Source organism: Rana temporaria, chromosome 1 (assembly GCF_905171775.1).
Source record: "Rana temporaria chromosome 1, aRanTem1.1, whole genome shotgun sequence".
In the NCBI taxonomy this organism is placed as follows: Eukaryota; Metazoa; Chordata; class Amphibia; order Anura; family Ranidae; genus Rana; species Rana temporaria.
Genome location: NC_053489.1, coordinates 436,229,116 through 436,247,150, shown reverse-complemented (window position 1 = coordinate 436,247,150; position 18,035 = coordinate 436,229,116). Strand labels below are relative to the sequence as shown.

General features: G+C 40.7%; 1 protein-coding gene across 2 annotated transcripts in view; it reads left to right on the top strand.

Annotated features, from left to right (window-relative positions):
* The window catches only part of ADAMTS3 (ADAM metallopeptidase with thrombospondin type 1 motif 3), a 332,671-nt gene that overhangs the window by 261,552 nt on the left and 53,084 nt on the right, over positions 1-18,035 (top strand). The gene's annotated exons all lie outside the window — the stretch shown is intronic.

Here is an 18,035-nt window from a genome sequence, read left to right as displayed (position 1 = left end):
TGGTCCAGATAATGAAAAAGTAGCAACTAGTCTGTTACATCTATATTATTGTGTCCCGATTCACAGTCATTGAGTAAGATAATCTTAAAATAATATGCATCAGCATTACAAAAAAGCAGAACATCTCATACATTGCGTGGCATTATCCTAATATGTGCCATTAAAATATGTAAACAAGACCCTGTCAAAGTACAATAATGATTCAGTCCGAATGCATGTGGCTAACAGGTCAATTTTAAGTTCCGTGACTCTTTTAGCGCTAATGTTTCTGAGGCATCTAAGGACACATCACTCTGTGCCAGCTTACTTTGACTGCAGTTACAGAAATGGTAGCCAAAGTACAGCTTGTTAAACTCACTGACTCTTTTGCTGATCTGTAAAAGAAATAAAGAGATAATTGTGAAAATACTCTGCTGCCCTCTAAAGGCACTCATAGGAACTGTCACAGGACCATTTGAATCTAAACCCAGGATATTGTATATCATAAATGTATTACTAAAGGAAAAACATATATTATTTTTTTTTTAGGTTTAAATAAGGTGGTACACACGCACACATACAATTTGGGCTAATAAAGGTTACATTTTATAATGCTATAATATTCACTTGTTGACCACCCACAGTATATATACTTCATTACTTTGACGTTTAATCCTGGGGTTATGGCAGCAGTTAGCTGCTATAACCATGGTATCATTTGTTAGATCCCTTTCACACTGGGGCACTTTTCAGGCATTTTAGCGCAAAAAATAGCACCTGTAAAGTGCCTGAAAGGTGCCTCTCAAGCCTCCCCAGTGTGAAAGCCCGAGTGCTTTCACACTGGGACGGTGCGCTTGCAGGATGGGAGAAAAAGTCCTGCAAGCAGCATCTTTCCAGCGGTGCAGGAGCGGTGTATACACCGCTTCTTAACCACCCCTGCCATTGAAATTATTGGGCAGCGCCTGCAAAACACTTTGGCAGCGATGCAAAACGGGCACTATTAACCCTTACCTCGGCCGCTAGCAGGGCTTAAAAGCGCCCTGCTAGTGGCTCTAAAGCGCTGCTAAAACTAGCAGCACTTTACCGCTAACGCCTGCACCACCCCAGTGTGAAAGGGGTCTTACCGTGGGCAATTCGGCATCTGCTTAAAGTGATCCCGGCAGCGGATTCACTACAGAATCACTTTTAGAGGCGACGAGAGAGGTGCACCCCCTGTGATTTACGGTAGTTTCTGGGTTTACCGGAGACGTCAATAAACCTGGAAGTGATCCAATCCGTTGGATGGATAGGTGGATAGGTAGAAAGTTGAGTGAAGGCAAGACGGCCCCCCACTTGCATAGCTCCTAACTGTCCCTGATTTCGAGGGACTGTCTCTCATTCAGAACAAAGTCCCTCTGTCCCTCTTTCCTCCTCATTTGTCCCTCATGTTGGTCTGATCTGTAAAGTTGTATATGAAATGCACTACTTATCTATCAAAAAGGGTTTCCTAGTGCTAAACCTTTCATCCAATTTTAAAATGTCTGCACTTGTAAATTCTAAAAGCCAGTATAAATTAATAGTAGTGGTAAAAAAAAGCACTTGTGGGTTTAACCAATCAGTTTTTTTTGTACAATTCTCCTCAAACTGCTTTTGGACTGCACATTGCACATATACTGCGGCAGGGTGGCCTGGCTGTGTGAAACAAGGTACCTGTATGGGTTTGAGGCACAGGTGCGTGCCGGCCGAGACACCCCCCCCCAGCGCTGAGATTGGACACAGCGGGAGCCAATTAACAGGTCCGTCGTCCGCGATGGCCCATCAGGACCCACCGATCGTTCAGAGGAGAGGCAGAATGGCAGTCTGCCTATGTAAACAAGGTAGACCACCATATAGCCAGAGAGAAAAATGGAGATCTGCAAGGAAAAACTACTGTGCAATTGTTAGTTAAAACAACGCAGTGCCGTATCGCAAAAAATAGCCTGGACATTAGGGGGTAAACCTTCCGGGGGTGAAGTGGTTAAGTGGGGACATGGCAGGGGTTTCCTATGCCTACATACTTTTGCTAATAGGTGTCCCTCATTCCCATCTCAGAAAGTTGGGAGGTATGCCCTTGGAGGACCGGACCGGAGCAACCTCCGACGTCACTTCCGTTTCTCTGGCTTTTTAAGTACTGTAGTTTGTCGGCACTCCACGAACGTGCACAATTTTAAAGCATGACATGTTAGGTATCTATTTACTCAGCGTAACATCATCTTTCATATTATACAAAAAATTGGGCTAACTTTACTATTTAGTTTTTATTCATTAAATATTGCAACAATCACTAGTTCATTCTCTTGTATATGTAATATTTTTTAGGAAAAAATACACATTTACAGTTCCAGAAAAGGCCTGGTCAGCAAGTGGATATAACATATTCTATAATAGTATAATACAATTGTTTCCCATGGTGGTGTACAACAGATTTTTTTTTAAGAATGTATCCCACTGAAAAAAACATTGTATGGCTTAATACTCATTTGGCTGTACTTCTCCTGTGAACCACAGGAGTGCAGTTCGTTTCGCACTCCTGTGGCCCATTTTGAGCAGACAACGGGCTGAAGCCTGCTGCCGGCTGACACCACAGAGCCAGTCCTGGTAGAGGAAAGATCGCAACCACATGGTTGGGAGCCACCTACATGTCTGGAACAGCACCTTTCTCTGCCTCATAGCAAGCCCATGAAAGCCTGAGCCAGCCACTCCCTCCCCCTCCACAGCTCAGCGTTCCAATGAGCATGGGGAGGGGGGTAGAGCAGTAGCTGTGACTGACAGTCACCAGCTCTCGGCTCAGGGAGCTGTAAGAACCAAGCGATCTGAAGTGTTTGATCATTCAGTTCTCAGTCTTAGAGCCAGCGGGGGACAGATGCAGCATCAGACTCTGTGCCCATTGTCGCCGCCGTGCCCTGTAAAATGCACTTACCTTTCTCCTTCAACGTCCCTCCATGTCTTCTCCCGCCTTGGTGATGCTTCAGCCAATCAGGTTACCGATAACCAGAATCGTAACTGCCGTAGTGTGTTCCATGGTGGAGTGCATACGGCGCTCGGGCGATGACGTCATCGCCCGGCGCCGTGATGCGTTCCAGCCTGGAAATTGCCAGTGCCGAATCGCAAAAAGTGGCCAGGGCATTTGGCAGCCACATCTTCCAGGGGTGAAGTGGTTAACTGGCACCACATCTCCAGTAGTGTATAGGCAGGGGAAAATGCATATATGTGGAAATTTCAATATGCCAAAAAAGCCTCACATATATGCATTTTCATCAACTCATTAGGGACAACTGTGAAAGGGTCCTTGCAAACATTTCAATCTACTTGTGCAATCTTTGTAAATATCTCTTTAACCTCTTATGGTCCGCCCTATAGCAATTTTACTGCTTCAGGGCGACACCTCTGTGCTGAATCAGGTGTATCAGGTGTATATATATATATATATATATATATATATATATATATATATATATATATATGTAAGAGGGTGCAATAAGTGAAGGCCTAATGATGCACTTCCGGCGCCCAGTGGTAGTCAATTACTTCAACCGAAGTGGTGGAGATGTGATATATACTATTATAAAGTGATGGGACAATCCCCACAATAAAGGTGGAATTGTTCAATATAGCAGCTATTTAAGTTAAATGGTGACCCATCTAAAGATATAGAAATAAGTTTATCAATAAATTATGAACTGGTGTTCAAAGAGATAAAAAACAGCGCTTATGAGTGGGTAAGTGACCACTCAGTACTAAATAATCCCAAAGATCGGTGATGGTGTGATAGGTGATAGACTATGGTACAGGTGCACCGAACTACCAAGAAAATCACCTGAATGTGGAATACTCCCCCAATTGGGGTGCAGACTTACCACAGTAGAATAAATTCTACACTCAAACCATCAGATCAACAGGTACTGTATGGGGTTAACTTCTCAGACGGAGACACATGAAAGGCAAGAAAAACACATACGAAATGCATAGTGTGATATTGCACAAACACAGTCCTGCTGATATAGGTAAACTAGTGGTTAATGCCCGTACAGTGTATCAAACGAAAATGAACATATAAACAAATGGTATCACCGCTGTCGCTGACGTCTTCCAACCCCCAGGGGCCGCGCGTGTGCTGCGGGAATAGTAAGGTGTTTTTCCTTGCTGTGGTTGGCGTCTGGTGGAACGCGGTGGAACGCACTGTTGTCTTCCTGTGTAGCGCTGTCTGTAGCCACGCCCTGACGCGTTTCGTCACTTCCGACTTCAACTGAGGGCGTGGCTACACAGCGCCTTCAATATCTCTTTATACCCGAACAACTCACGGCTATTGGTTAAGTCCTCTCCGCCCACCGGATCTGATTGGTGCTGTTCGTGCCGGACATTTGGATGGACTTCAGCCGGGTTGTGCAGTGGGTTTTAAGAAGGAGATATGTGAATTAAGAAAGGCTGCACTTTAATACGGTCCGAAATGACCAAATAAAAGAAGGGGGGTGGCGCACTGTTCGTCCTGTCTGGGGAAATGTATCATTAATTAACGATCCATACAAGCAGAGCGCAAGAGGGGTGTTGCATAAAATATATATATCTCTATAGGAAGATAATATAGGAAAGAGAAAGGGGGCGTTTATTACAGGACACAAGAGGATAGTATAAATATTTATCAATAGTGTTTATATTTTTATTAACCCAAATTAGATATTGTATCCAATCACGTACGTTATGGGCGTGTCTAAGCAGTCTCATTTCGTTCCTAGGAACATTCGATTACACACTGCATACTCTGGGTCCGCATGCAGTGTATACTTGGAGCATGGCTGTAGCCGCTATGTACCAGATGCAAATCAATCGGTACCGTAGCCATAAGAATGATATTTCTGTCTAAAGGGTTTTTTAAAATATATATATATATAACCCGGCCGTCAACAAGGTGCCGGATGTAGTCACATATTACTCACTTTGAGCAGTGCACAGAAACGTATAACCTTTCTCACACAGCAAAAGATGCATAGTGAAATGCATTCTTTTTTCCAAAACACTGTGTCTATGGAAGTATATAGTTAAATCGTTGTGGATAATCTGCAGTATACAGTTTCAATAAATGAGGAAACTCATTACAACTGTTACCTGCAAAGATTAAGTGAACCAAAGAATTAATCGGGACAAGGGATCAGTGGTGCCTGCTATAAATATTGTAAAAAACGCATTTATATAAAAGGGCCACCGTGAGATTTACTGTAATCTGGATGGTCGTTGTCATTATCATATATACAGGTCTGGGGCAAATAGTATACATGTTTTCACATATACCATATAGACCACATAGACTATGACACATAAAAATCTTCATCAGTTAAAATTGATAAAAATGATTAGAGGTAGGTAAGAGGTTGACACAACTTGATAAAAAAAAAAAAAAAAAAAAAAAAAAAAAAAAAAGGATATAAATAGATAAAAAACGGGGAGACTGAGCAAGATATTGCTGCTAGAAAGGGGAGGAGTCTACATAAAAATTGTATCTAAAAAATATTAATATATATATAAAAGATTTTTCCATAAAAAATCTGTATATAAAATATCTGTATATAAAATATTTTTCTATGTAGATAGAAATAGTGATATATCACAAGCGCTTGAGTACATGTTTCAGTATTAACTAATGTGGAGGATCTTGCTATCATATACAAAGAAACGGGCCAGGAGCAGCCCAAAAAAAATTATATGATAGTATTAATTGTGCATTGAGGTGGTGGTCCATTGCAATGTTATGTCTGACTGGAGACGAGAGACACACAGCACTGGTTACCAGGAGGACATTATTGCCAAAACTAAGTCCTGGTTTTTAAATGAACAGGACTAGAGGGTCATTAGTTCAGTGATCGCTTATGAAGCAGTTAATGTCCAGATCAACATTTAGCCCTTTCGGTGCCAATGTGCCTGCTAGGAATATCCACTCCGTTTCACGTTTTGAGAGTTCTCTCACGTGATTACATCCCCTCCATGATCGTTCAACGTGATCAATACCCCAAAATTTGAGGAGAGCAGGGTTGCAGTCATGGTATGTTTTGAAATGTAGAGATACGCTATGATCCTTGTAACCCAATTTAATGTTAGCAACATGTTCAGCAATCCTAATTTTAAGTTTCCTCTTGGTTCGACCAATATACATTAGGTGACACGGGCACTCTAACATGTATACTACATGTGTGGTGTTGCACGTGATGAATGATTTAATCTGAAAATCAATGTTGTTTGATGTAGAGGTAAATGATTCAATGCATCTCCTTGGTCTATCGGCTTCTTTACAAGGCAAACATTTTTTACAAGGAAAGAAGCCATCTTTGTCCCAAAATGTAGGAGGTTTTTTTGGGGGGTCCAGGACTTTTTTCACCACTTTATCTCCAAAGCTTAAAGCTTTCCTGTATATGAATCCAGGTTTTTTAGGTAAGACTGTATTCAGTATTTTGTCCAGGAATAAGATATGCCAATGGTTTTTAAAAATAGCTTCTACTTCCTTATACTGGCTGTGATATCCCGATATAAAGCTCCACTCGTGTAAATTCTTCTTAATCCGTGGCTGTGATGTGGTGAGACAGTTGGTTCTTGGTAACTGTGACAGTTCTTCAATGATATTATCCAAGTGGTTATTCTTATATCCCTTTTCTATGAACTTCCCTTTGAGTAGCTGGGCCTGTGACTGAAAGTCGTTATCATTAGAACAATTCCGTTTGACATGCATTAATTGGCCCTTAGGGATGTTTCTCAGCCACATCGGGTGGTGTCCACTTTGAATAGGTAAAAAACTATTGGAGTCTGTCGGTTTAAAATATACCTTAGTGCCAAGCCTATTGTTGTCTCTAAAAATATTAAGATCTAAAAAATGGACACTTTGTTGGTTATATTCGCTGGTTAGGAGAATATTGCATTTGTTGCTATTAAGATCCTTTAAAAACAATTCCAATGTTAAAAGGGGGCCTGCCCAAATAAAAAATAGATCATCGATATAGCGCCGGTAAAATAAAAGTTCCTTTTGCTGTTTGTTAAAAATTGTTTTATCCTCCCACTCAGCCATAAAGAGGTTTGCGATGCTTGGTGCAAACTTAGCGCCCATAGCAACTCCGTTTTTTTGTGTATAAAAGCAGTCATTATACCAAAAATAATTATGACCCAGGCAGAAATCTAAACAGTTACGCAAAAATATTTTCAGGGGATGTGAAATATCTTCTCTTCTAGAGAGGGCCCAGTTTAGTGCCAAAAGTGCATCATCATGCTGAATTATTGTGTATAGTGACGAAACATCGGCAGTTACTAGGTATACTTCATCAAAGCCTGATAGATCTATCTCTTGTAATTGGATGAGGAGGTCCTTTGTGTCCCTTAGATAGGCTTTGGTGGTCGTTACACTTTTCTGTAGATAGTGGTCCAAGAATTGTCCAAGTCTTGATGTTACTGACCCAATTCCGTTGACTATTGGTCTAGCCGGTGGGACTCTCTCATCCTTATGAATTTTAGGCAAAGTGTAGATTGTCGGAATACGGCAGCTGCTGGGAACAAGATACTTTCTCTCCTTAGTGGAGATTGCATGGGACCGATATCCTTCTTGTAACAGAGTCTGTAAGGTCTTTTCGAACTGTGATGTAGGATCATTTTTTAATTTCAGATAGGTGGCTGAGTCTGAGAGCATGTCGATCAATTGTGTGTGATAGAATTCTTTACTAAGAATCACTACACCTCCTCCTTTGTCCGCTGGTCGGATCACGATCTCTTTTCTTTTTTCTAATAACTCGATGCCATCCCTTATATATCTTGGATTGATGTCTTTTTTAGGTTTAACTAGCTCTAAGTCACGTAGAAGTAGGCCCTTAAAGACATCCAATGGCTGATTTGATCCTACAAGAGGGTTAAAAAGTGATCTATTCCGCAGTCCACTATCAGTGATCAATGCGGGAGGTTGGCTCGTCGTATTTGGATATTTGTTTAAAAAGTATTTTTTCATACTTAATCTTCTTGTGTATTTGTGAATGTCAATGAAGACATTAAATTTATTTATTGGGCGATTGAGGCCGCATTTCAAACCCAGATTTAAAATGTTAGTTTCTTTGTCTGTTAAAATAATATCCGTTAAGTTAAAAATACCTCCTAATCGTAATCTCTTACTCTTCTTTTCTTGTTGTTCCTTTGTGTGTCTCCCTGCTCTGCATCCTCTGGGTCTCTTCTCCAGGGTCCTGGTTGAGGACCTCTCTCTTGATCTGAGTGGGGTTGATCTCTCCGCTGTGGATCCCTGTGTGGTGGCCCCTGATTGGTTTCCCTGTACTGAGGGTACTGTTGTGGGTAAGCTGTGGGTCTCCCCCTGTGGCCTGATGCTCCTCTCCCCCTTTTTTGCCAACCCCGACCTCTCCCTAAAAAAGGACGTGGTGATTGGTATCTTGGTTCATATTCCTCGTCTCTTATGGATTCATATCTATTATGTACAGGGACATGGTAATAAGTATCCACAAGGGGTGGTCTCTGATTATAGTTAGAGGTACCCGCATTCCTACCCCTGCCTCTTACATGATTAGAGACATTTCTTGCGGGTGTGGAAAGGTGGATTGGATCTGCATTTCTACTAGTACCAGATTGTGTAAGAGTGCTGGACGACGGTTGTGTTCCTCCAGTGGCTTGTTCTTGCTGGGTTTCCATAACATTAGTTTCATTGTCCCCTGTCTCTGTAGTGTTATTTTGTTGCCAAAGGTAAATGTTATTGCTTCTAAAGTCACCTACATCTCGGTGGAACTTTTTTATCTTTGTTTTCTGAGTTTCTTTGTCAACCTTTTCTAGACGTTTCTTTATCCGATTGTTAAAATCAATGACCTGTTGTGAGTCTTTGATTGGGTCTAGTGCTGTTTGTAGTTCATTTATTTTTGCTTCTAATTTAATAATTTTCCTCTTTTTTCTCCTTAAAATGAGTTCCTGTAATTTGTTGCCCACCCCATTAAAAAAGTCTAACCACTCCACTATGGAGTCTCTATCATCAAGGCCATCCTGTGGTGTCACTTCCCATCTGAGGCTTCTTATGATGATTTTTTCTTTAAGGTACTGCTCCAATGTACATATGTCCCACCATGTTCTTACTTGTTTCTCAAGTACGTTACCCAAGGTGGTTAATGTAGTGTTAAAATTCGTTTGTGCAGCTGTTTGTTCATTTACGGTAAAAATAGTATTAATATCAAGATTTCTGTCACTAAGGAAGCGTAATGCATCCATGGCAGCCACGGAAAAGGTATATAAACTATAAATAGTTATATAAAGATATGTAAGAGGGTGCAATAAGTGAAGGCCTAATGATGCACTTCCGGCGCCCAGTGGTAGTCAATTACTTCAACCGAAGTGGTGGAGATGTGATATATACTATTATAAAGTGATGGGACAATCCCCACAATAAAGGTGGAATTGTTCAATATAGCAGCTATTTAAGTTAAATGGTGACCCATCTAAAGATATAGAAATAAGTTTATCAATAAATTATGAACTGGTGTTCAAAGAGATAAAAAACAGCGCTTATGAGTGGGTAAGTGACCACTCAGTACTAAATAATCCCAAAGATCGGTGATGGTGTGATAGGTGATAGACTATGGTACAGGTGCACCGAACTACCAAGAAAATCACCTGAATGTGGAATACTCCCCCAATTGGGGTGCAGACTTACCACAGTAGAATAAATTCTACACTCAAACCATCAGATCAACAGGTACTGTATGGGGTTAACTTCTCAGACGGAGACACATGAAAGGCAAGAAAAACACATACGAAATGCATAGTGTGATATTGCACAAACACAGTCCTGCTGATATAGGTAAACTAGTGGTTAATGCCCGTACAGTGTATCAAACGAAAATGAACATATAAACAAATGGTATCACCGCTGTCGCTGACGTCTTCCAACCCCCAGGGGCCGCGCGTGTGCTGCGGGAATAGTAAGGTGTTTTTCCTTGCTGTGGTTGGCGTCTGGTGGAACGCGGTGGAACGCACTGTTGTCTTCCTGTGTAGCGCTGTCTGTAGCCACGCCCTGACGCGTTTCGTCACTTCCGACTTCAACTGAGGGCGTGGCTACACAGCGCCTTCAATATCTCTTTATACCCGAACAACTCACGGCTATTGGTTAAGTCCTCTCCGCCCACCGGATCTGATTGGTGCTGTTCGTGCCGGACATTTGGATGGACTTCAGCCGGGTTGTGCAGTGGGTTTTAAGAAGGAGATATGTGAATTAAGAAAGGCTGCACTTTAATACGGTCCGAAATGACCAAATAAAAGAAGGGGGGTGGCGCACTGTTCGTCCTGTCTGGGGAAATGTATCCCCAGACAGGACGAACAGTGCGCCACCCCCCTTCTTTTATTTGGTCATTTCGGACCGTATTAAAGTGCAGCCTTTCTTAATTCACATATCTCCTTCTTAAAACCCACTGCACAACCCGGCTGAAGTCCATCCAAATGTCCGGCACGAACAGCACCAATCAGATCCGGTGGGCGGAGAGGACTTAACCAATAGCCGTGAGTTGTTCGGGTATAAAGAGATATTGAAGGCGCTGTGTAGCCACGCCCTCAGTTGAAGTCGGAAGTGACGAAACGCGTCAGGGCGTGGCTACAGACAGCGCTACACAGGAAGACAACAGTGCGTTCCACCGCGTTCCACCAGACGCCAACCACAGCAAGGAAAAACACCTTACTATTCCCGCAGCACACGCGCGGCCCCTGGGGGTTGGAAGACGTCAGCGACAGCGGTGATACCATTTGTTTATATGTTCATTTTCGTTTGATACACTGTACGGGCATTAACCACTAGTTTACCTATATCAGCAGGACTGTGTTTGTGCAATATCACACTATGCATTTCGTATGTGTTTTTCTTGCCTTTCATGTGTCTCCGTCTGAGAAGTTAACCCCATACAGTACCTGTTGATCTGATGGTTTGAGTGTAGAATTTATTCTACTGTGGTAAGTCTGCACCCCAATTGGGGGAGTATTCCACATTCAGGTGATTTTCTTGGTAGTTCGGTGCACCTGTACCATAGTCTATCACCTATCACACCATCACCGATCTTTGGGATTATTTAGTACTGAGTGGTCACTTACCCACTCATAAACGCTGTTTTTTATCTCTTTGAACACCAGTTCATAATTTATTGATAAACTTATTTCTATATCTTTAGATGGGTCACCATTTAACTTAAATAGCTGCTATATTGAACAATTCCACCTTTATTGTGGGGATTGTCCCATCACTTTATAATAGTATATATCACATCTCCACCACTTCGGTTGAAGTAATTGACTACCACTGGGCGCCGGAAGTGCATCATTAGGCCTTCACTTATTGCACCCTCTTACATATCTTTATATAACTATTTATAGTTTATATACCTTTTCCGTGGCTGCCATGGATGCATTACGCTTCCTTAGTGACAGAAATCTTGATATTAATACTATTTTTACCGTAAATGAACAAACAGCTGCACAAACGAATTTTAACACTACATTAACCACCTTGGGTAACGTACTTGAGAAACAAGTAAGAACATGGTGGGACATATGTACATTGGAGCAGTACCTTAAAGAAAAAATCATCATAAGAAGCCTCAGATGGGAAGTGACACCACAGGATGGCCTTGATGATAGAGACTCCATAGTGGAGTGGTTAGACTTTTTTAATGGGGTGGGCAACACATTACAGGAACTCATTTTAAGGAGAAAAAAGAGGAAAATGATTAAATTAGAAGCAAAAATAAATGAACTACAAACAGCACTAGACCCAATCAAAGACTCACAACAGGACATTGATTTTAACAATCGGATAAAGAAACGTCTAGAAAAGGTTGACAAAGAAACTCAGAAAACAAAGATAAAAAAGTTCCACCGAGATGTAGGTGACTTTAGAAGCAATAACATTTACCTTTGGCAACAAAATAACACTACAGAGACAGGGGACAATGAAACTAATGTTATGGAAACCCAGCAAGAACAAGCCACTGGAGGAACACAACCGTCGTCCAGCACTCTTACACAATCTGGTACTAGTAGAAATGCAGATCCAATCCACCTTTCCACACCCGCAAGAAATGTCTCTAATCATGTAAGAGGCAGGGGTAGGAATGCGGGTACCTCTAACTATAATCAGAGACCACCCCTTGTGGATACTTATTACCATGTCCCTGTACATAATAGATATGAATCCATAAGAGACGAGGAATATTAACCAAGATACCAATCACCACGTCCTTTTTTAGGGAGAGGTCGGGGTTGGCAAAAAAGGGGGAGAGGAGCATCAGGCCACAGGGGGAGACCCACAGCTTACCCACAACAGTACCCTCAGTACAGGGAAACCAATCAGGGGCCACCACACAGGGATCCACAGCGGAGAGATCAACCCCACTCAGATCAAGAGAGAGGTCCTCAACCAGGACCCTGGAGAAGAGACCCAGAGGATGCAGAGCAGGGAGACACACAAAGGAACAACAAGAAAAGAAGAGTAAGAGATTACGATTAGGAGGTATTTTTAACTTAACGGATATTATTTTAACAGACAAAGAAACTAACATTTTAAATCTGGGTTTGAAATGCGGCCTCAATCGCCCAATAAATAAATTTAATGTCTTCATTGACATTCACAAATACACAAGAAGATTAAGTATGAAAAAATACTTTTTAAACAAATATCCAAATACGACGAGCCAACCTCCCGCATTGATCACTGATAGTGGACTGCGGAATAGATCACTTTTTAACCCTCTTGTAGGATCAAATCAGCCATTGGATGTCTTTAAGGGCCTACTTCTACGTGACTTAGAGCTAGTTAAACCTAAAAAAGACATCAATCCAAGATATATAAGGGATGGCATCGAGTTATTAGAAAAAAGAAAAGAGATCGTGATCCGACCAGCGGACAAAGGAGGAGGTGTAGTGATTCTTAGTAAAGAATTCTATCACACACAATTGATCGACATGCTCTCAGACTCAGCCACCTATCTGAAATTAAAAAATGATCCTACATCACAGTTCGAAAAGACCTTACAGACTCTGGTACAAGAAGGATATCGGTCCCATGCAATCTCCACTAAGGAGAGAAAGTATCTTGTTCCCAGCAGCTGCCGTATTCCGACAATCTACACTTTGCCTAAAATTCATAAGGATGAGAGAGTCCCACCGGCTAGACCAATAGTCAACGGAATTGGGTCAGTAACATCAAGACTTGGACAATTCTTGGACCACTATCTACAGAAAAGTGTAACGACCACCAAAGCCTATCTAAGGGACACAAAGGACCTCCTCATCCAATTACAAGAGATAGATCTATCAGGCTTTGATGAAGTATACCTAGTAACTGCCGATGTTTCGTCACTATACACAATAATTCAGCATGATGATGCACTTTTGGCACTAAACTGGGCCCTCTCTAGAAGAGAAGATATTTCACATCCCCTGAAAATATTTTTGCGTAACTGTTTAGATTTCTGCCTGGGTCATAATTATTTTTGGTATAATGACTGCTTTTATACACAAAAAAACGGAGTTGCTATGGGCGCTAAGTTTGCACCAAGCATCGCAAACCTCTTTATGGCTGAGTGGGAGGATAAAACAATTTTTAACAAACAGCAAAAGGAACTTTTATTTTACCGGCGCTATATCGATGATCTATTTTTTATTTGGGCAGGCCCCCTTTTAACATTGGAATTGTTTTTAAAGGATCTTAATAGCAACAAATGCAATATTCTCCTAACCAGCGAATATAACCAACAAAGTGTCCATTTTTTAGATCTTAATATTTTTAGAGACAACAATAGGCTTGGCACTAAGGTATATTTTAAACCGACAGACTCCAATAGTTTTTTACCTATTCAAAGTGGACACCACCCGATGTGGCTGAGAAACATCCCTAAGGGCCAATTAATGCGTGTCAAACGGAATTGTTCTAATGATAACGACTTTCAGTCACAGGCCCAGCTACTCAAAGGGAAGTTCATAGAAAAGGGATATAAGAATAACCACTTGGATAATATCATTGAAGAACTGTCACAGTTACCAAGAACCAACTGTCTCACCACATCACAGCCACGGATTAAGAAGAATTTACACGAGTGGAGCTTTATATCGGGATATCACAGCCAGTATAAGGAAGTAGAAGCTATTTTTAAAAACCATTGGCATATCTTATTCCTGGACAAAATACTGAATACAGTCTTACCTAAAAAACCTGGATTCATATACAGGAAAGCTTTAAGCTTTGGAGATAAAGTGGTGAAAAAAGTCCTGGACCCCCCAAAAAAACCTCCTACATTTTGGGACAAAGATGGCTTCTTTCCTTGTAAAAAATGTTTGCCTTGTAAAGAAGCCGATAGACCAAGGAGATGCATTGAATCATTTACCTCTACATCAAACAACATTGATTTTCAGATTAAATCATTCATCACGTGCAACACCACACATGTAGTATACATGTTAGAGTGCCCGTGTCACCTAATGTATATTGGTCGAACCAAGAGGAAACTTAAAATTAGGATTGCTGAACATGTTGCTAACATTAAATTGGGTTACAAGGATCATAGCGTATCTCTACATTTCAAAACATACCATGACTGCAACCCTGCTCTCCTCAAATTTTGGGGTATTGATCACGTTGAACGATCATGGAGGGGATGTAATCACGTGAGAGAACTCTCAAAACGTGAAACGGAGTGGATATTCCTAGCAGGCACATTGGCACCGAAAGGGCTAAATGTTGATCTGGACATTAACTGCTTCATAAGCGATCACTGAACTAATGACCCTCTAGTCCTGTTCATTTAAAAACCAGGACTTAGTTTTGGCAATAATGTCCTCCTGGTAACCAGTGCTGTGTGTCTCTCGTCTCCAGTCAGACATAACATTGCAATGGACCACCACCTCAATGCACAATTAATACTATCATATAATTTTTTTTGGGCTGCTCCTGGCCCGTTTCTTTGTATATGATAGCAAGATCCTCCACATTAGTTAATACTGAAACATGTACTCAAGCGCTTGTGATATATCACTATTTCTATCTACATAGAAAAATATTTTATATACAGATATTTTATATACAGATTTTTTATGGAAAAATCTTTTATATATATATTAATATTTTTTAGATACAATTTTTATGTAGACTCCTCCCCTTTCTAGCAGCAATATCTTGCTCAGTCTCCCCGTTTTTTATCTATTTATATCCTTTTTTTTTTTTTTTTTTTTTTTTTATCAAGTTGTGTCAACCTCTTACCTACCTCTAATCATTTTTATCAATTTTAACTGATGAAGATTTTTATGTGTCATAGTCTATGTGGTCTATATCGTATATGTGAAAACATGTATACTATTTGCCCCAGACCTGTATATATGATAATGACAACGACCATCCAGATTACAGTAAATCTCACGGTGGCCCTTTTATATAAATGCGTTTTTTACAATATTTATAGCAGGCACCACTGATCCCTTGTCCCGATTAATTCTTTGGTTCACTTAATCTTTGCAGGTAACAGTTGTAATGAGTTTCCTCATTTATTGAAACTGTATACTGCAGATTATCCACAACGATTTAACTATATACTTCCATAGACACAGTGTTTTGGAAAAAAGAATGCATTTCACTATGCATCTTTTGCTGTGTGAGAAAGGTTATACGTTTCTGTGCACTGCTCAAAGTGAGTAATATGTGACTACATCCGGCACCTTGTTGACGGCCGGGTTATATATATATATATTTTAAAAAACCCTTTAGACAGAAATATCATTCTTATGGCTACGGTACCGATTGATTTGCATCTGGTACATAGCGGCTACAGCCATGCTCCAAGTATACACTGCATGCGGACCCAGAGTATGCAGTGTGTAATCGAATGTTCCTAGGAACGAAATGAGACTGCTTAGACACGCCCATAACGTACGTGATTGGATACAATATCTAATTTGGGTTAATAAAAATATAAACACTATTGATAAATATTTATACTATCCTCTTGTGTCCTGTAATAAACGCCCCCTTTCTCTTTCCTATATTATCTTCCTATAGAGATATATATATTTTATGCAACACCCCTCTTGCGCTCTGCTTGTATGGATCGTTAATTAATGATACATTTCCCCAGACAGGACGAACAGTGCGCCACCCCCCTTCTTTTATTTGGTCATTTCGGACCGTATTAAAGTGCAGCCTTTCTTAATTCACATATCTCCTTCTTAAAACCCACTGCACAACCCGGCTGAAGTCCATCCAAATGTCCGGCACGAACAGCACCAATCAGATCCGGTGGGCGGAGAGGACTTAACCAATAGCCGTGAGTTGTTCGGGTATAAAGAGATATTGAAGGCGCTGTGTAGCCACGCCCTCAGTTGAAGTCGGAAGTGACGAAACGCGTCAGGGCGTGGCTACAGACAGCGCTACACAGGAAGACAACAGTGCGTTCCACCGCGTTCCACCAGACGCCAACCACAGCAAGGAAAAACACCTTACTATTCCCGCAGCACACGCGCGGCCCCTGGGGGTTGGAAGACGTCAGCGACAGCGGTGATACCATTTGTTTATATGTTCATTTTCGTTTGATACACTGTACGGGCATTAACCACTAGTTTACCTATATCAGCAGGACTGTGTTTGTGCAATATCACACTATGCATTTCGTATGTGTTTTTCTTGCCTTTCATGTGTCTCCGTCTGAGAAGTTAACCCCATACAGTACCTGTTGATCTGATGGTTTGAGTGTAGAATTTATTCTACTGTGGTAAGTCTGCACCCCAATTGGGGGAGTATTCCACATTCAGGTGATTTTCTTGGTAGTTCGGTGCACCTGTACCATAGTCTATCACCTATCACACCATCACCGATCTTTGGGATTATTTAGTACTGAGTGGTCACTTACCCACTCATAAGCGCTGTTTTTTATCTCTTTGAACACCAGTTCATAATTTATTGATAAACTTATTTATATATATATATATATACAGTATATATATATATATATATATATACATATATATATATATATATATATACACACATATATATATGTGATCCGACCCTTCCGGGTAGGGAAAAAACAAAAAAACCCATAGTTTGTAGATGCTATAACTTTTGCACAAAACAATCAATATACGCTTATTGCGATTTTTTTTACCAAAAATATGTAGCAGAATACATATTGGCCTAAATTGATGAAAAAATTATGTTTAAAAAAAAATGATTGGATAGGTTTTATAGCGGAAACAAATATAGTTTTTTTCAAAATTGTCATTCTTTTTTTTTTTCCGCAAAAAGTTTAAACCACAGTGGTGATCAAATACCACCAAAAAAGCTATATTTGTGGTAAAAAAAAGGACATCAATTTTGTATGGATACAGCATTGCACGACTGCGCAGTTGTCAGTTAAAGTGGCCTGGTCATGAAGGGGGTACATTTTCCCGAAGTCAAGTGGTTAAGAGCTTTCTGTGGACTTCGGTATCATATTATTGCAGGATACAAAATATATTTTTCTACGCGAGAGAAATAAATATATATTTTCTATTTACCTAATAAACGTATATATTGGTAACAAAAAGAAAAGCAAATTACGCCTGAGCCATCAGAATACCTAGCCATTAGCCAGTTTTGTCTCTGCTACAGGGCTTAGAAGGATCACATTCGATAGAGTCAACCACTACAAAAGTAACTTTTGTAGAAAATATTCACTGACAGTTGTCAGCTTATGTGTAGCATATTAAGAATAATGCACCGTATTTTTCACTCCATAAGACACACTTGACCATAAGACGCACCTAGGTTTTAGAGGAGGAAAACAGGAAAAAAAATTCTAAACCAAAATATTTACCATTGCCCATGAAATGCAGCCTGACCACTGCCAATTAAATGCAGCCTTACCAGTGCCATATAAATGCAGCCGCTCCAGTACCCATGAAATGCAGCCTGACCAGTGCCAATTAAATGCAGCCATACCAGTGGCAATTAAATGCAGCCGTACCAGTGCCCATGAAATGCAGCCTGACCAGTGGCAATTAAATGCAGCCGTACCAGTGCC